The following is a 21,519-nucleotide window of genomic DNA, read 5'->3' as shown; positions in this document are numbered from 1 at the left end:
ATCTGTAACTTAACTTCTCCTACCCTGGACGTTCCAGTTATGCTAGAGCTCTTGAAACGCACTCCGCTGTCTGTATTTCGGATTGTTCACGGTTTTTAGATGTCATTCCTGTAAAAAGGTCCAAAAATCCATTACATTCTTTGGGCCATCTCTGAACAAATAGAGCACCGCCAGGCCTCGAAGCAAACGTAACGGCAGTCGTTTTGGTGCTTGAGTAGTAAGTCTCGTCCGGGAAGAATATAATCCCTGTTTCAATTTTGTTGTATCCCATTCGCAGAAAGAAAGCGATCATTCGTGTCGCTAAACGCCACACTTCTGCCGACGGGCCGCATATGAGGCGGTGTTCATCGTTGTCCAGAGTTTGGCACTGAAGGCCCAATGGTGAATATGTCATATGACCCCATGGAGTCTGGATCGGGTGACATTTTTAGCATTATCTGTTAGGTACCACGTTCCACGTGTGTCTGTGTCTAAGGAAACGTGGTGTATCGATCGCCATACTACTTGCCAATTGATATGTGGATGCTTCCTCTCAATGGGATTGGAGTGTAGTCCGGTCTTTAGTATCCGAATATGTCACGCACCGTTGCACCTCTGGTTTCCGACAGAGCCGTCTGAATGTAGCTGTATTCTATAAAAAGTGCTTATGTGCTTTAATGACTGGGAAATGTACTGGACCGCCACTGACGTCATTCGAGAAACTGGTGCGAGTTCTTCTATCATGATTCCTGTCAGACAAGTGTGATGTCATCTCCACAGTTTTAACATTGTGCTGATTTATAGTGCCACCGCTCGATCACTAATATACTCGAGACCAAGTCCACCCCTACTACAGGGAGGGGAAGGGCGTCGTATCTTACTTTAAACAGTAGACCTGCATTCACAAAGGAACCGAACGTCGCCAGTATTGTCACCGGCATTGGGAGTACTTGAGCAAAATGCGGAATTCGTGAGGCCAGGTAGGTGTTAGGTAGGTGTTAACACACGTGACCCATTGGATCATATCTACTGTCTGTGTGATGTTCCCTCTAACGCCCTTTCGGACTGACTGCAGTCATCTCTTATAGTTGTACGCTTCTGTGCGACACATGTCGTTGGTAAAAACAATACCTAGGCATTTCAAGGTATGCATGAGCCGTAAGGGTGCTACACATTCTACCGTTAGTCCAACACCAATATTCATAGCTACAGACTTGTCCATATTTATTCGGCTGCCAGTGGCCGTTCCATATTTGCGTATACAATCTAAAGCCACACTCATATCGTTTTCATTCCGCACTATCTGCACCAAGTCATCCTCATATGACTTGCACTTAAATGTGTATCCTCGCAGAGTCAGTCCTGTCAAGCGGTGTCGTAGGCCGCAAAGTAACGGGTCGAGAGCCAGTGCATATAATGTCATTGATAAAGGACATTCTTGTCTGACAGATCTCGCTACAACTAGAGATTTTGTCCTACGTCCATAGCCGAGCTCTTTGGAGGAGGTATTGCTTAGTAGCCGCATCAGGACAGCTATAAATGGTGGTGGAAATCGTATGTGTGTCAGGACTTCTACAAGATATTTATGGCTAAATCTATCAAAGGCTTGATCAAAATCTATTGACGCTAGTGCTGCACAGAAGCGGCACGTCTTTGCTAGGACGATCAAATCGCGATGTGCAACAAGCGCCATCTGGATGTTATCTCCGCCGAGCGAAGTTTGATCAAATGAGAGTATTTGCCGCAATACTCTTCGGACACGTGCTGATAATAAAATGGTGAATATTTTAAAGTCGCAGTTAAGGAGAGTCAATGGTTGGGAGTCCTATATTCGTGTACCACCCGACGGCTTGAGTGTCGGGATAATCAACCTTCCACAAAAGCCGGCGGTAAGGGCATGTCAGGATACATTAATTCGCGCCAGATAGTAGTCCATCGTGGTGTGATCACGTAGCTAAAGATCTTGTAGAATTTCAGAGGGTGGCCATCTGCTCCGGGCGATTTCAAATGGTTCAAATGGCTCTGAGCACTATGGGACTTAACTGCTGAGGTCATCAGTCCTCTATAACTTTAGAACTACTTAAACCTAACTAACCTAAGGACATCAAACACATCCATGCCCGAGGCAGGATTCGAACCTGCGACCGTAGCGGTCGCGCGGTTCCAGACTGTAGCGCCTAGAACCGCTCGGCCACTCCGACCGGCTCCCGGCGATTTGTTCACCACTCCCCTACCAATGGCCTCCATCACTTCCTCCTCTGTAATCTCCTCCATAAGTTGTGCTTCTACGTCTGGATCAATGGTGCCGAAACTCATATGCATAACTTCGTTAATGATCGCCATATCGGTATCCACTGCGGTGTAAAGTAATTGTTGCGATGTTAGGCGTCTGCCATCATCCGAGTCCACAGCATGTGCTAGGGTTCTTCGTCGTCTTTTGTTTTATTTAATGATGTGATACATCGATGGACGTTCTCCTGCAACCCGATATAGTGTCCGCGCCCTGACCACCGTACCTTCGAGGTGGCTGCGCATGATGGATATAATTTTGGTCTTTGCTCATTGTATCGCCTCTTGCTGCTCCGGAGACGGCATTTGTTCGGAGCATTCCCGTAGCACCGTCAAACTGATGTCCATCGTCTGACGTCGCCACACTGCCTGCACACGACCATATGTCATCTTTGCACGGTGCAGCGCCGCTTTGGCGCAACCCATCCGAAGGCGTCGTTCGCAAGATCTCAAAACATCTGCAAATATCTTCAATGACGTCTCGACAAGCTGGGTCCCATTTTCCAAGGATAACGGCTACGCCGCACTTGCTGTCGCCGGAGGGAGGCTGTACATATTAATGCTGTATGGTCGGTATAGGCTGTAGGCCACAGCTCTGCTTCTAGGACTTCAGAGTTAAGACTGCACGTGACACATATTCGTCGGAGACGACTAGCGGAATGACTTGTTGTTTGGGTGTAACCAGAACGGAGGCCATGGACATGCTCCCAGACGTCAATGAGATGCATACTCTGCACCAACATTCGTAATTCTGGGAACGGGGTACATCAGAGGAAATTGGTCTTTCGGTGCAAGTATACAATTAAAATCGCCGCCTAGTATTAATCGGCCGTGTCGACGTTGGAAAAGCGGAGCAATTTCGCCTACGAAGAAGCGTGAACGCTCTCGCCTCCTGTCTGTACCGGACGGTGCATAGATGTTGATGATTCGTACATCAAGTACTGTTATTGCTAATCCCCGTGCCGAGAGTAGGTACAGAACATCCTCTGCCGTGATGCCTTCTTTAAGAAGTATTGCTATGCCGCTGCCAGGTTCGGAGGCGTACCCGTACATGACAGGAAATTCATCAGCGTAAACTTGTATGTCGATGTCCGCTGCTTGGAGCATGTCTTTGAGTAAGAACACCTTCACCTGCGACCGTATATGATTGATTTTGATAGAAGCAAGCCGATGTGCTTGTCTACGCTTCGTCGCATTTATAACGCCCATGGGAGCTTACGCCGTCTGCTGTTGTACTGGCAACTTACGTGCTCCCGTCCTGCCCGCCGTCGTTGGTTGTAAGTTGAACTTCAGAGGGGCGCCGCCCCCGCCGTGTCACCTGTTGCGACAGTCAGTTTGTCCCCTTCACAGTCATCAGCCCAGTCTCCTTGGGACAGGTTTTCCGTGGGCCGGGGCTCGCCAGCCCTGTCTCTATGGCTCCTCTTGTAATGCTTGGTGTGGCAGTGGACTGCAGGTTGCCGCGCATTGTCAAGTTTTTCAGGAGGCTCTTGACATATGCTGCTGTCAAGACGGCGGTGTTCTGGGTGAGGAGTCTCGGGACCTTCTGTAAGGTGACCGTCTTCGTCGGTCGTTTTTTGATCTTCGACCTCAGTACGTATTAAGGAGTCGTCCGACAGGATTACGCGTAGTTTATTGCGCCGTTTCCGCGACCGTCGCTTACGCGTGTGCGTTTCCGTATTCGAATGTGGGCGAGTGTCTCTGTCACCACTGCAGTCAGACACGGACACAGCCGTTGCCACTATTCGACTGTAGATGACTATTTGCTCATCCGATTTGTGCACTGGTGGTTTCGGTCGGTGCTGCTCGGTGTGTGTGTGTGTGTGGGGGGGGGGGGGGGGGGGGCACGCCGCTTTCACCTTGCTCGTATCGTCATCCGCCGTTGTCGGCTTTTCGCTGGCCTTTCCAGCTGTTGGGCGCTGTTACTGTTCGGTGGGACGTCCTTCTGGAACACATTTGCTTGTGTGGAAAAGAGAGATGTCGACACAGGTGTTGCTACAGATTCACCTGTCAGCATCTGTACAGTTCTTCGTTGGAGACACGCTGAGCGAACGTGGCCTTCCTGACCACAACCTGAGCAAGTTTTCGGCTGACCGTCGTAAATGAATATCGCTCTGCAGCCTCCAGCTGTGAGATAAGACGGCACATGCTTTGATAGATCCATTCGTATTTCCAGCACACCGTTAAGTACCGTGTACCTGGTAAAGGTTGTCCATTTTTTTGCTATGTGACTAAGTACCCGTCCGTAGGGTTGCAGCGCGTTAATCACGATTTCAGCCGGAACCTCAAATGGTAGCTCAAATACTCTTACAATTCTGCTGTTCCGACATGGCTGTCTGAAAGTTTAGATTTAAGTCCATCTTTATGGTCGCGTACGATCTTGTAACACACCGTGTGGTTGATCAGTTTGACGTAGACCACACTGCTTGTGATAGAGAAGTGGATCCCAAAAATTTTTTGTGGTTCAATTTTAATATCTTCACGTATAAATCGTTCTACACTACTGGCCATTAAAATTGCTACACCACGACGATGACATGCTACAGACGCGAAATGTATCCGACAGGGTGTCAGCGACAAAATACACTACTGACCATTAACATTTCTACAACACGAAGATGACGTGCTATAGATGCGACGAATTTTAACCGACAGGAAGAAGATGCTGTGAAAATGATTAGCTTTTCAGAGCATTCACACAAGTTTGGCGACGGTGGTGACACCTACAACGTGCTGACATGAGGAAAATTTCCAACCGATTTCTCATACACAAGCAGCAGTTGACCGGCGTTGCCTGGTAAAACGTTATTGTGATATCTCGTGTAAGGACGAGAAATCAGAACCACCACGTTTCCGATTTTGATAAAGGTGGGATTGTAGCCTATCGCTATTGCGGTTTACCGTATCGCAACATTGTTGCTCGCGTTGGTCGAGATCCAATGAGTGTTAGCAGAATATGGAATCGGTGGGTTCAGGAGGGTAATACGGAACGCCGTGCTGGATCCCAACGGCCTCGTATCACTAGCAGTCGAGATGACAGGCATCTTATCCGCATGGCTCTAACGGACCGTGCAGCCACGTCTCGATCCCTCAGTCAACAGATGGGGACGTTTGGGAGACAACCACCATCTGCACGAACAGTTCGACGACGTTTGCAGCAGCATGAGCTGTCAACTCGGAGACCATGGCTGCGGTTACCCTTGAAGCTGCATCACAGACAGGAGCGCCTGCGACGGTGTACTCATCGACGAACCTGGGTGTACGAATGGCAAAACATAATTTTTTCGGATGAATCCAGGTTCTGTTTACAGCATCATGATTCTCGCTTCCCTGTTTGGCGACATCGCGGTGAATGCACATTGGAATCGTGTATTCGTCATCGCCATACTGGCGTATCACCTGGCGTGATGGTATGGGTTGCCACTGGTTACACGTCTCGGTCATCTCTTGTTCGCATTGACGGCACTTTGAACAGTGGACGTTACATTTCAGATGTGACGACCTTTGGCTCTACCCTTCATTCGATCCCTGCGAAACCCTACATTTGAGCAGGATAATGCACGACCGCATGTTGCAGGTCCTGTACGGGCCTTTCTGGATTCAGAAAATGTTCGACTGCTGCCCTAGCCAGCACATTCTCCAGATCTCTTACACAATTGAAACCGTTTGGTCAATGGTGGCCGAGCAACTGGCTCGTCACAATACGCCAGTGACTACTCTTGATGAACTGTGGTATCGTGTTGAAGCTGCATGGGCAGCTGTACCTGTACACGCCATCCAAGCTCCGTTTGACTCAATGCCCAAGCGTAACAAGGCCGTTATTACGGCCAGAGGTGGTTGTTCTGGGTACTGATTTCTCAGCGTCTATGCTCCTAAATTGCGTGAAAATGTAATCACATGTCAGTTCTCGTATAATATATTTATCCAATGAATACCTGTTTATCATCTGCATTTCTTCTTCGTGTAGCAATTTTAATGGCCAGTAGTGCATTTCAAATGCCTTCGGTCGTGCAAATTTATTAACGAAAGCTGATTATGATAGTAGACTGTCGATACGAATGAGCTATTGTAGTTCGAAAGCGCAAGCTGTAGCGAAGGATAACTAGAAGTAAACAAGCGCGTACGCGCTAAGCACCAGTGCAGGGACGTAAACAGAAGTCCGCCCCGCACGACTGCTACTCAAACAAGATATAACACCTGTCCTCACATATTTGCTTCCGCCAGTGCCGCGTCTCCTACATTTCAAACTTTGCGGAAGTTCTCCTGCGAAACTTGAAGAACTAGCACTCCTGCAAGAAATGGTATTGCAGAGACGTGGCTTAGCCATAGCCTGATGGATTTTTCCAGAATAAAATCTTCCCTCTGTTGTGGTGTGTGCGCGCGCTATGATATGAAACTTCCTGGGAGATAAAAACTGTGTCTGGAACCGAGACTCGACTCGGGGTCTATGCTTTCTCAGGCAAGTGCCCTACCAACTGAGCTGCAGACTGACAATTTCATTCTGTGAATAAGCCATGTCTTCACAACATCATTTCTTTCAGAAGTACTAACTGCGTAAGTTTATCAGGAAAATTTCTGTGAATTTTAGCAGGCAGGAGACGAGGTACTGGGGTAAGTAAAGCTGAGAGGAGGGGTCGTGAGTCTGGCTTGGGTATTTCAGTTAGTAGAGCATTTGCCCACGAAAGGCGAAAGTCTCGAATTCGAGTCTCGGTCTCATACACAGTTTCATATGAGCGCACAGCGTGGAAATTATATTCGGGAAACTTTTATTGATGTTTGCGGTCTTTTTCCCTCTGTGCAAATAGGACTTACGTATTTGGTAACAATCGACGATGTATTTTCGAAGCACGTGAGACTAAACATAACAAAATTCACAGCAGCAGGCCAATCATGAAGACAATAGTTAATGATTACATACCACACGTCGGCAAGCCAGAGGGACTCTTGTTCGACAGTACATCAAATTTTATGTGGCCTAAATGGAGGATTTTGTTACAGGAACACAACATTAAGGAAAAGTTAATTTCGAATTTCATCCATAGTCCAATCGCATAGCACGTATTGTTGTGTCTAGGTTCAAGAAATGGTTCATATGGCTTTGAGCACTATGTGACTTAACCCCTGAGGTCATCAGTAGCCTGGACTTAGAACTAATGAAACCTAACTAACCTAAGGACACCACACACATCCAAGCCCGAGGCAGGATTCGAACCCGCGACCGTAGCGGTCGCTCGGATCCAGACTGTAGCGCCTAGAACCGCAACGCCACTCCAGCCAGATTGTGTCTAGGAATCCTGTGTATTCGGTTCGCTAGACAAAGAACTGATATTAATGAGTTTTATTAAAACAAGACAATTACAAATACTTAACTCTGATAGATGTATCGCAAGCAAAGGGCGACACACAAAATGATCAGTCTTCTTCAGAATAGCCGAAACCAAGTTTGTGCTACGCAGAAATTACTAATGAAGAGGCTAAGATGCGTCAGCTAATGAAGTGGCTAACGTTGAAACTGCTATCGAAGTGGGCTGCCACTAGTCGGGTGCGGCGCTTTTGTCCTTTTCAAAAAATGGTTCAAATGGCTCTGAGCACTATGGGACTTAACTTCTGAGGTCATCACTCCCCTAGAACTTAGAACTACTTAAACCTAACTAACCTAAGGATACTACACTCACCCATGCCCGAGGCGAGATTCGAACGACCGTAGCGGTCGCGCGGTTCCAGACTGTAGCGCCTAGAACCGCTCGACCACCCAGGCCGGCGTCTTTTCAGCTAGAGTCGCTGCTGTCGCTTTCTCGTCCTGGAGGGAGGTCGGTACCTGTGCGGTTGGCTAATACCACAGCCCATCTCTTCTCTTTCGTTCCCGACTGGCGTGCCGGCGCTGACTTTAAGCCGTAACATTCAGTCCCCCTCCAGCCCCGCCCTCCCCTCCCCCGCAAGCGATGGGAGCATGACAATGTGGGGGAGGGGGGAGGTGAGGAACTTGGACGCTCTGATGGACCGGAAGCTGTGGTTGGAAGGGACCTTTGCTCTGACAGAAAAGTCCCCCGGAATACACCCAGAAGGGTACGCATCCATCTCCTGAGGCCCATACCACGATGTAGAAAGCGTTAGGACGAGAGGAGGCCGAGGAGGTGGAGGCTTCGTCTCTATGGGGTCATCCCATGCTGTCCTGATGACACCCTCCGGTGGCTGCTTAGGCCGCGCTGTCCACGGGGTCATTGAATCTGGGGGAAGAGATTCAGAAGGATCACCATCCACAACAGTGGCGAATTTGAATGCGTCGGCGCTGCAATCCGTCTGAGCCTGAAATGAGATACAAGCATGCGCCAAGTCTAAGAACGATCGCGGCTCGCACACAGCGTCTGCTGGCGCTAGAAACCCTGTAACACAATATCATGCGGCGCGAAGCGATACCTGCGGCCTTGCTTCGGCGCCAAATGCTGAAGAGAGTGGAGCAGGTGGAGCAGTGCCCGATGGCGGCGGCCGTGAGGCAATTCCGCCGGCGATGGTCCATCTCGTGGATGCGAATGATAAGAGGTGAGAAACAGTTGCAATGCTTGATCCGTGGTGTGTGCCAAGTTTCGCCATGTGCTGCTTGAAGGTTCTGACAAAACGTTCCGCTTCACCATTTGACTGTGGTTGGAACGATGAACTAGTAAGATGTCGTATGCCATCGAATTCACACAATGTTTGAAATTCAATTTACGTGAACTGAGGACCATTGTCCGACACCGTGACTTCAGGCAAACCTTTGAGGCAAAAAATAGAGAAGAACACTTGAAATATGCTACGTCGAGTTCATTGGCACAGCAAAAGGAAATTGCTATAAGCGTCGACCACAATCAAGCAACGAATGTTCCAAAAAGGTCCCGCAAAGTCTACGTACCCACGTTGACATGGTGACTGTGACTTAGGCCAAGCAGAGAATTTTTGTAGTGGAACGGACTGATGTGCCACACTTGCATGACACTGTGAGGTCATCTGTTCTATTTGGGTATCCATACCCTGCTAAGTAGAGTGTCGACGCGCTACTGTTTGATATGAACAGTCCCCCAGTGTCCTTGGTGAAGATGCTGCAACACTTCTTTTTGCAAAGCTTTGGGGATCAATACATGTGACTATCCGCTGACATTTTGAACAAGAATCACACCTTGCTGTATGGCGAGGCTATGCCGACGTGCAAAGTATCAGCGCACTACAGAGTTCTTTATTGTTGTAAGGTATCCGGATTTTACGGACCTTACGTAACTTGATCCATAACGACAGTATGATAGAGTACGAGATCCTCAAAAATAATAATTATATTATATCAGCAAAAGACAATTGCAGTTCATCTCATGTACTGAAAACTAAAAAAAACCAATATGTATCAATGTATGGACACCGGTATGAATAAACAAGTTAAAGTGAAACGCATTTTGGGGACGATCCGAGTAGGTGATTAATGGCATCTGAACCCAATTTAACAACAGAACGGCCAGCTTCAGTGCAGAAGGGGATAAGGCCAGAACAATACATTATTCCTTTTAACGTAAATATGCCCGGGACCTAGAGTAAGTGGCTGCACGGCATTAACAGGGCTAGGCTGCAACCCAGAAAGAAAAATATAATTCACCTCTAGTGAGACGGTGCTTGGCTGAAGCTATACTGGGCGATGCAGATGTGACATGGTGGGGAGATCCCCAATATATAAAATCATTTTGAGAACTAAAATTTTCTAGGTCTCTCATTCGTCTCACAGTGGACAGCACAAGTGTGTGGAAATACGCGAGGGTGTTTAGAGCTTTGATTTCTGTGAAGTGAGGACAATGCACTTCACATATCGTGGCGACAGATAGCAAAGAGGTAGTCAATTATTCCTGCAGAAATTTTTTTTTGGGCAAAGAAATTGTGCATGTAACTCCAACCCTTAGTGAGTGCGCAACAGCCATTATTTCGACTAGGAGAAGGTTAACATTCTACAGAATACAGGAAAGTTGAGACTGAGTGAATTCAGTCAATGCCAGAGTAGGGAATTAGCGTGCGTTTCAGATCCAGCACAGAGACAACGCCACAGCAGATGCCACTTGGTAAAGTACTATCGCGCATTAGGCCACGGTAAATGTTGAGTCTAGATTTTGCATACTCCAACTTACGTACGCTTTGATCACTGAATATCAAAAGCTAGGATACTAACCTATCCTCACATTGAGTATATGAGAGTTTTTGCTTTGGTTCAAAAAGTAAAATTTATCCTCCACCAATTCAGTGCATTGAGCAGTTACGACAATGTAGATTTAAATGCGTTGATGAAGCTTTTTAATCATTCTTCCCTGTGAGAAATTTTTTCATATGTAGAGGTAACGATTTTAATAATCATCAGTTCAATATGCCCAAGAGTTAAAAATTTTGTTATTGAGTGTCAAAAGTAATGGAACATGATTGTTGTACATCACTTGACCCCTGAAAGCACAGTTGATAAATTATATGTAGAATAAAAAAGGGAATAGCTGTTTTATCTTTCTAGAATAGACCCCAAACTTTCACCTTTATTAACATACATTCTAGTTACGTGGCAGCAGAATTTCTAATGATTTTTGTAACGATCTGCACCTGATATTAGCTGCATTACAGGGTCAGGTTCATATTTATTTAGAATGTCTGCTTGACACCCTGGGCTTGAGGAGACAGTTCAGATGTTTTGTCCATTTGGGTGCTAAGTGGTAAGCTAAGTTTGCACACATTGGTACATTCACTGTGCAGATACAGAAGCGTGGACGATGACATGCTGTGCTATGAGTGAGGCCAAGATGTGCAAATGTATTACAGCTAAATGTTCAAATCTGGATCAGCTTCTGTGGCCTGTGCTATTTTTCTTTAAGTCAGAGGAAAGGATTGAAGCAATTAAGAATCATGAACATTGATGTAACAACTAGATACAGTAGAAAGTCTGTATCAGGGACAATCAGAAGATCTGAAAGTGCATCCGCATTACCTTGTCGATCTGTTGGACGATACACAATCCCTTACTGGTATTGAGACAACAACAAAGCCCCTGTTTGCAATTTTTAGACAGTACATTCAGGAACCAGCTTCACTGAATGAAACAAGGACTGCAATGGCTTGCGATCCTTTATTAAGTAGAGTTTTTTGACTTACAAAAAGTGGTGGAATTTGGTGACACCATACACAATAGCCGATGCCTCTTTCTCTATTTGTGAATAGCTACACTGAGCTTTGGGCAACACTTTTGATGCAAGAGCAATTGGCCTGTCTTAATCACCATTTCTGTGTGAAAGCACTACACCGATTCCGCTAGAAGAAGCGTCACCTTGCAACACAACTAGTTTGTCAGGATTAAAGTGAACCAACCATCGATCACTGATCAATGCCTGTTCAAGCTTTTGAAAAGCTTCTGGGAACTCATCTGTCCAAACAAAGGGGACGTCCTTGTGATGTAAGCAATGCATTGGAGCTGCGAGCTGTGCAGCATTTGGTGTGAGCTGAATGTAATACTTCTTTTTCCCTAAGGATAACTGCAATTCTGTGACATTGCGAGGAACTGGCAGGTCACGTATGGCTAACAAGTATGAATAAATAGGATGTACACCTTGACTGTTTGACGTGACGAAGATACTGCAACTCAGGTTTAAAAAACTCACACTTGTCCAGTCTACTGTTTGTGGGTTGACTGTAGACTTAAAGCCAATACAGAGGCGAATGTGACCTTAAGGTTCGGGGAGCAAAACCAGTGGACTTGTCCACTGAGTAGCTTGTATGGGCCCAATACCTCCGCTATCTTGCAAACATTTAAGTTCAGTAGCAGCTTTGTCCCACAATGCAATGGGAACAGTTCTGCCCCGGCAAAATTTTAACTGACCATTGTCTTTCATTGTAAATTGTGCAACAAAGTTGTTAGCCTTCCTTAAACTTCCAGAAAAGAGTTGAGAGAATTCATTCAGCAAGGTAGTTACACTGTCTTTGACAATAAATGCAGTCACTGACAACACATTGTCCTGAATTTGAAAGCCAAACAAATCAAAGCCAAATTTGTTCTCACAACCGTGTGATTGTAGCACAGTGAAAAATTACAGTTTGTGTATGCGAGCAATGCGTGGCAGGCGAAGGACATTTTCTGAGAATGGGAATGTCTTGTCCATTATAAGCCAGTGAGAAGCCTAACGGTTCATATTGTGTTACGATTCAGCAGTGTAACAGAGGCACCAATCTCCAACTGAAATTTCACACGTTTTCCACTAATATGCAAAGGAGCAAAACGTTTGTTGGGTTGGCGTAGCCCTGGAGAAACTGTGCTCTTGCTAGTTTTGCTAATGCGTGCAGCAGTCTTTGAATACGCGTAATTGATTGCATGGGCCTTGTGAGTAGGTTTTTGTGAGTGAGCGGAATTCTTATGTTTGTTATGTTGCAAACATAGGGATTGTACATGACCTTTCTTGCCACAAGCGTTACAGTGTGATTTTCTGGACAGGCAGTCTTGGCGTTTGTGACACGAATAGCACCAAGGGCATGACTTAATTCTGTTCACTGACGTAGCTGCCTGTTTAGAGAACTGTTTACATGGCTTGGCGCACGCTTGCTGTTGTTGCTTACTGGGCCGGCTGTGAGCAAGGGACGGCGCAACCTGATAAACTGATGGCTGCTCAGATTTATCGTCCTACATGGCCCCTGAATCGTACTGATATAGAATTTGCACTGTGTGATGAAATGATGGATCCGACTATTTCAAAATTTGTTCTCTATGTATATCAGTTACACTGTACAGAATCGCATCACGTAACATAACATCTGAATTTAAAGCACCACAAGCATATCTGAATTTGCATTTTCTCGTCATACCCTGCAAATCTAATTCCCGCTGGCGATAAGTTTGTTCTGACCTTTTTTTTTTTTTTTTGCAAAGAAAGAATTGGTACCTAGAATCACTATATTCAGTTGTTGGTCGTGATGGTAGGAGTACCTACAGCCTCATCATTGGGAAGTTCACTCGGAGTGACGTTAGGGAACAATTTCTGAAAGCGGCGAAAGACAGCACTTGCTACCTATCACAGTATCTGATACTTTGTGAATAGTGTTTAGGACTGCAATCTGCTGCGTCTGAAACTGAAACATCTGTGTTAGCTGCGTTGCATCTATCGTTGCAGACGAGGGGCCTGAGCAGAGCGGGAGAGATGGGTCGCTCAGTTTGGAATATCCAAAAGCAACAAAGAGAGAATGCAAGCAATAAAAATAAGCACACAAGCAAAGAAAATTTCTGCAACGCCCTCATGAAAGCATGGAATAGAAGAAACACTATAAGATACACTGTTAAAACATGTAAACACACCCCTGCAAAGAAAAGACAAGATAGAATTAAGGCCCCAGCAAAAGACAAAATCTCATGGCAAAAAGAGAGAGAGAGAGAGAGAGAGAGAGAGAGAGAGAGAGAGAGAGAGAGACAATCGGTGGCAGCTGGCGGCTCGGGATTCGAACGTTAACAGGCTGTCGCTATGTTATTCCGACATCTTCGTTGCCATGTTGTTGTTTCTAGGAATCCCGTATACTCGGTTCACTAGACAGACAATGAAACGACTCGTATTAATGAGTTTCATTATAACAAAACAATTACAATACTTAACTTCGATAGATGTGTCGCAAGCAAAGGGCGACATAGAAAATAATCAGTCTTCCTGAGAATAGACAAACACAAGTCCGTGCTACGTTGAAATTACTAATGAAGAGGCTACGATGCATCAGCTAACGAAGTGGCTAACGTTGAAGCTGCTATCGAAGTGGGCTGTCACCAGTCCGGCTGAAGCAAGGAAAGCATTATATGACAAAAAACTACAAAGCAATGACACATATAACGTAGGGGAAAGGTACTATTAAAAGCTTAACCCAGGTATCCACAGCTCAAGAAGAAGAATAAGAAAAATAAGAAATGATGACACTTGTATACAGGCCTGAATACAGTTACCAGTATACCGCACAATGAAAGTTATTTTCTTGTTATCCAGAAATCTTGAAGCAAATAGGGCTATCAGATCACAATGATCTGAAAAAATACTTTCATTAGTGTTTTCTATTATGTAGTACTAAGAGTTTTTATTGAGATTAATCACTTTTTACTTAATTGTTTAACATAAGTTTTCTTACATTAGATTACAAGATTTTTCTGAAGTTAACTATTAAGTCAATGACCTGTGGTTGAAGAGAACATGTGTAAAGACACATGAGTTTTGCCTAGAGCAAATTAACTTGAACAAATGCGTGTATAGTAGTTTGTGAGTAGCATATTACTGTTTCAGTTAGTAAGTTCAAGCATGTAAATAGGCTGAAGTCACATCCAGAACATTTTTCTGAAACAATTTAACCAGCACAACTCAAGGCCCAAAGCATATTGCATATTACAAAAATATAGTAGACAGGTGATTTATCCTCTACAAGTGGGAATCTGATTTATTGCAGAACACTTCAAGATTTAATGTGTTCTAGAGGCAAAATTCTGCTTTTTTGTGTTTAACTGATTAATAACGTCGACTATTTTTGCATCGATAATGACTTGTGATTAACTGTAGGCGGTTCCATAGGTAGTCAGTAAACAGCAACATGAACCATTATTTTTCGGGTACATGTTTATTTAGGCACTTTTGCTTCCGGGTGCTATTTTCTGCTTTGCTGCAGAGTTCTCACTGGGTGAGATTCTATCCGTTTCCGTGATATCTTTCCTCACAATCGTAGGCCCGAGCACTGCTTTCCTGAGTATTTCACGAAACAAAACTCATGGCAGGAAACAGACCTTGTATATGTGAAAGTCTTAAGTTCAAGCCAAAGTTCACTTACATATATGGCCACATGTCCTATGTCGAAGCACTTTTATGTGAATATAAGATTTTATATCGAGACATGTACGTACTTTAATCACGGTCTGCGTGGGAGAGAAATAAATTTGCCACATGTGAAATACTGAATGTCATTAGAAACATTGTGTGTTGATGCTGACATGAACTTTGATAAATGTGGTAGTGCTTCATATTTATGTTAATGTCTGACGGACGCACTGAGTACAGATAATTTCCATCGAAATGGACGATGTGATATGCTGGGCTGCTGTTCATGGTGTGGCTGTGTTCAGACAAGTGCATTTTCCGTATGAGAGGTAGAGACTCTGGATGAGCATCACGTGTAGCTTGCAACATAAATTATTCACTGATGTCAACGAAGTTGGTAGCACGAAAGATACTGAGTTAATCTGCTCGCTCAGCAGTACAAACGGCGCTGGACTTACTATTGTTTAGGAATGTGGCACCTGTTTACAAACTATATAAAAATAAAACTGATAATATTTCACGAATACAGTATTTGTGCAAGGACTAGAGTCCTTGTGTGTGTTCTGTGTGTACCAAAGTAAAGTGTCTACGAGACTGCAGACCCGATCGTGAACTGCATAAAGCAGTTACAGATTGTGAAATTACATGTTTTCTTACTGCAAAACCGAATTATATATTGTATCTGTATTACGCAATGCTATATAGTAAACTGTGTAGAGAACTCGCAACATAGTTCTAGAGGGCCATGAAGAGAAGCCTCCCTATGTAATGTAGATGTTTGTGGACGAAAAGCAATCTGATATTGCTCTACGGTTTTCATGTACTGCGTGAAGCTGCCTGTTCTACCCTGATCTGCCAACAAACATCCATTGGGGAGTCTTTGTCGCCTTCAGTTGATCGGCCAATACAAAACGATGTTCTTGCCGCATCAGACGGTTCGACATCACACCTACATCACGCATGTTCCATCCGGCGCTCGCCAACCAGCAGCACAACGATCAACAGCGGAAAATCAAAGGAAATTGCAAGCCTTTATGTAACAATTCCAAAGCATTATCCACACATAATTGACATAAGTGTAAAAGCGTGATATGGACATTTAACTGAACAACATAACTAGAAACTAAAAGAAAACGGAATTTTGCTCATAGACTCTTACGAAACAAATCATATATTAAGAAGTTTAATGAACATTCAATCAAAGAATAACGTAAAGTCAATCTTTTTTGGGTCAACATGCAGTTTAAAATAGATTGTTTTGAAAATAATTAATATAAATGAATAACTTATCATGCATGTCTTGAAAATATTGTGAAGGAAATGCGAATGTAAAGTCATGCACCTCCATCTTAGTCCGTAGCTCATGTTTCTCCAGAGACCTACCCCAAGTGAGGGAACTCGGTTTTTGATCGATTTTCCTGAGCAATGTAAATATTGTTTCGACTCTTCTCTTCAATCCATGTAGTGTATCGCGGGCACACGTCAAAGTCTACGTTTGTAGATACACATTGTTGTAAAGAGTAAATACTCATGTGAAAGTTTTGAGAACTGAAGTGGTAAATTCCTGAACAAACATTGAAATATGTAACAAAATGAACGATTAGCGAAGTGAACCTGTAAGGTGAACTTCAGCGGAGGATACTACGTAAGAAATTAATTCCCAACAATGTACAATAATGTTCTTGATGTGTGTCAAAAACGACTGTTCATGCAAGTATACAATAGTAAATATCGTGTGATTAAAGAAGCTGAACATTATGTAGCGAAGGAATACAGAACAGAGCATAATATCTATGGAAAGACGATCATGATTAAACTTAAAAAAAGTCATCGAGTTTTACAAAACTATTTATTACTAATTTTCATAAATGCGGAGCGTTGAAAATGGGGTATTTCACACTCGTGCTTTCATCATTCGGTGGGGCTGTGTGGTGCCTCTTTCCTAGATTTTAGTTATCTTTCGTATTTTTATTCGTATTTCCATCCTTACGAGCAAGAACATTTAATTAATAAACAGGTAAGGTGTATGAAATAGAAAAATAACAGAGCCACCCAAATCTTCCAATATGAATCTGACCGAACATCTATGGGACATAATCGAAAATCGAAATGTCAGTTCGCGCGCAACGTTCTGCACCGCCAATGGTTTGGCATTTATGGACATATAAAGAGGCAGCATGTCTCAATATTTCTGCAGGCAACTTCCAACAACTTGTTGAGTCAATGACGTGTTGAGTTGCTACAATGCGTCTGAGAGAAGGAAGTCCGCCACGATATTTGGAGCTATCCCATGACTTTTATCCCTCCTGCGTGTATCTACAGACTGGGTGTTTGGACGTCCTTCATCTCTAGTTTCTCTCGTTCATGTGACGACGTTACCTACTCTGTACCTTATCAACAAGAATTTTACTTATGTGGTGGACATGAAATAATTTACCGCTTCTTGAGTTTTCGCCATGGCGGTACACTCACACCATGCCCGGGTGCGCAGTTGCCTTAAAGACTTCCCGCTGTTCATATAACAGCCGACTTAGCTCGTGGCTCTCAAATTCCGCCAATAGCAGAGGTTAATATGTCGCCTGCTAGTCAGACAGGTAGACAGACAGCTCCACATGCTAGATCATATCGAGCTACGCAGCACCACGCCACACCACCTCACCTTACAAACCAGCGCGCCTATATCTGGTCCTGTCCATCATCTGAAAAGATTACGAGAAGTCGTGTGAGACGTCAAATGAGCGCCATATGACGCCATTGCTGTAAAATCCGAACAGATGTGCAAACAGAATCTTCAGCTTAGAAAGACAGTGATAAATAGGTCAGTAAAGCTCTTCTAGGTGTGCTGCTGTGACAGCCGCCATCTCGCCACGTATTTGCTTCTTGGTGTCTACTGATGCGTCTCCGTTCCTAAGGCTGTATTGGGAAGTGGCGTCTTGATAATCCATTCTTCAAATGTTTCGGGAGGAGGATGGGGCGGAGCTGGCAATCCTAGAACAGTACATTAAGCTAATTCACTGACGTGGGAACAAGGTAGGAGTATTTGCCTAACTTATTTCAGGCTGCGAAACTTGTTTTTTTTTCTGCGAAAATATGATAAAGAAATGGGTAAATGCAGTTCAAGGTATTGGGAACTGTTCTGAGAACAACCAAAGCGCGAGATCAGTAGTTTCCGTAGTTCGTTTCATCCGGGAAAACACACAAGCTCAAATGTTTGATTAATGGAACTCGTTTTGTAACGCCTTCCGCAGTAAAGCCACGGTAAATTACTCGCGCTTTGACCACTCGATTATTCACGGCACTTTGTACGCCAGACAGGAAAATGAAAAGTAAACAGAGTGGCCTCGTAGTCAGTGTTCGGGTCATGCTGTGCCTCCTCACTTGGCTTACAGAGTCAGCCGGAGCCCCTCCTCTGATGCGGTGTCCTTCTGTTGACAGAGGTGGGCTGGGATGACCCGCGGCGCGCAACCACATCATAGGACCGGGGAGAGGGGGGGGGCGGCGCCGACACAGTGTGCTGGGCCACCTGAGGCCGGATCTGCGGTCTCGCAGCAGGGCCGCTGCATTACGGTCAAATACGTCACTTCAATTAAATTCCTGGCAACAGTTCGCCCGCTTCTCGACGGCTGTACGTTTCGTATTCCTACAATAAGTGAAACAGGAGTTGTTAAACACGAAGCTAACGTCTCAGCGATAAATACAAGCCTCTGTAACTGTGAGAAGCAGTCATGCACTAAAACGACACAGAGGTTGACGCGCCTAACTTTTTCACTTCAAATGACTTTGGACTCATTAAAAGCACTTGAAATTTTCTTTAACTGTATAGACGAACGGTTCATCAAACAAGAACCTAACTTATTGATTGGCGACTCCATGGAGTGTCCTGTGCACCACGACCAGATAATGGATATAATTGGAAAGAGAGACGCCATTGGTCGTATTTTTTTGTTTTATTAACCGCAAAATCGATTTTCGGTCACTTAGTGACCATCCTCAGTGCTGTCATATACAATTTAAATTGGAATGCACTGGTGTCAACAAGCTTAGAGCGACCACATAAACTCGCTCTAAGATTGTTGACACCAGTGTCTACCAATTTCAAAAAAATGGTTCAAATGGCTCTCAGCACTATGCGACTTAACTTCTGTGGTCATCAGTCGCATACAACTTAGAATTAATTAAACCTAACTAACCTAAGGACATCACACACATCCATGCCCGAGGCAGGATTCTAACCTGCGACCGTAGCGGTCACTCGGCTCCAGACTGTAGCGCCTAGAACCGCACGGCAGGCTCTACTTATATAATGTTACAGCACTGAGGATCGATTTTGCGGTTAATAAAACAAAAAAATACGACCAATGCTGTCTCTCCTTCCAAGAACCTAACTGTTTCCGCAAGTTCATCAATCAGCGAATCACAGACAACGTCTTTTTTTAATAACTGAACAATGTAATTATTTGGACCTAACTATTTAGCAGGCTTGACAAGAAATAACAGAGTAAAACACAGGGTGTCCATGAAAGAATGTTACAGTTTATAACAAGGCTGTTATTCAGCAACCGTATACTAATTTCGACATAGGATTTAACAGCCAACCGCTTGCACATAAGGGGTAGGTACATTGACCTAGGTTTTGACTCCTACTAGGGGTGAACTCATCAGAATAAATGTTGCTAAATCGTAAATTTAAATTGCTAAAAAGCAATAATCAGAATCCGGCGCAGCTATACTTCTGTCAAAAGTAAAATGTAGCGTTACCGGTCGGCTGTTTAATCCAGTGTTGATGAAATAATGTCCAGTTTCAGTGGCACAAAAAAATGGTTCAAATGGCTCTGAGCACTATGTGGCTTAACTTCTAAGGTCATCAGTCCCCTAGAACTTAAAACTACTTAAACCGAACTAACCTAAGGACATCACACACATCCATGTCCGAGGCAGGATTCGAACGTGCGACCGTAGCGGTCGTCAGTGGCACATTATAACAGTTTAACTGTCACTGCTTACAACAAATCATACACCACACTACACTAACCTAGCCTCTCGTATAAATGTTCGGTATGTGCACCTTAACTATATGGCACACTTACAACCTAAAATCCAATTCTTCCCACACGGTGGTTCGCAAGTCCGAAGTAATGAGCGCAATAATCTCTTCAGTTCTGTCTTTCTGTCTCAGATCATTAGGTAGCGGCAGAATGCATACAGGAACTTTTATAAAGGCCAAATGAAACAAAATGCATGGCGTGAGGTTAGGTGGACGTGGAAGGCATCGGAAAAGAGCGCTTTCGCATTGGACGTTATGATCCATCCGACTGTCTAGAAAACTGTTCGGTAGCATCAGGGAGAAAAAAGAAAATGATCCGTACTCTTGAAGTAGGAACCCAAGGCGAAAAACGCTTGATTTTTGCGGAATCTCTTTGATGTTTACAGGTTCATGAGAATGTTTTGATTCCCAAATACTAACTTTGTGAATGTTAGCTCCCCACTTAGATGTACAGTTGCTTCATCACTGAACACCGCTTGATTAGGAAAGTCACATTCTCGATGCAACACTTCGATTGTGAAGTTATAACACACAACACAGTCATCTGGTTTTAAAGCGTGTACCAGCTGTAAACGGTAAGGAAACATCTGTAAAAGTTTTCTTGGAATCTTCCACCCCGTTTCTTTGTCAACTGAAGTTCAGGACTTTCTGACCAGGCCTCTGAGTACTGTAAAGGTAAGGTGCTGTGACACGGTGAACATCGTCCTCTCACAGTTTTGGTCATCCGACGATCTTCCCTTCACACACAGGCGGTCGTATCGCACTGGTTATAGTACCGGCGGATGTATTTTGTCACATGAATGATCGGATTTAAACTTAAACGAGACGCACGTTGAACTGAAATGACAGAGTCACTGTTAGCAAACTGTAGTATATTAAACGCTTTATGCTCAGGAGTCGCAATTTTCCGTATGCTGTGCATGTGACGATGCCAGCAGGAAAACAAAACAAAAAGTACTCTCACGTGCCCTTATCTAAAACTGTTTTATTTATTTTACTGTTGTGACCTTGAACCAACCCTTTACAAGGCTTACAGTTGATACTATTAAAATCTATAACTCGCTCATATCTTTATGGACGCTCTTTACATAGAATAGTTGGGTATTTGTTCTGCTGTTGCGAGCGTTTCAGTGACTATCCTCCCATAAACCCTTGCTAAAGACTAGAAAATTCCATTTCAAACCTGTTGAGGTAAAGTTTCAAGAAAAAACTGAACGGCAGGACAATTGGTCGAAATAAACAGAACATTTGGTCGCTTGTACCTCTGACAATCCGGAGAAGATTAGGACAAATGTTACAAAACTTGCGTGGAACAATTCATGAGAAGTATCAAATACGCGACTAACCACAGCAGACACCTAACGGGTCATCAGTTTTACTTATCTCTCACACGACTGTAGT

Source organism: Schistocerca gregaria, chromosome 1 (genome assembly GCF_023897955.1).
Source record: "Schistocerca gregaria isolate iqSchGreg1 chromosome 1, iqSchGreg1.2, whole genome shotgun sequence".
NCBI lineage: Eukaryota > Metazoa > Arthropoda > Insecta > Orthoptera > Acrididae > Schistocerca > Schistocerca gregaria.
The sequence above is the reverse complement of the archived record's forward strand: the minus strand, read 5'-3'. Positions refer to the sequence as shown.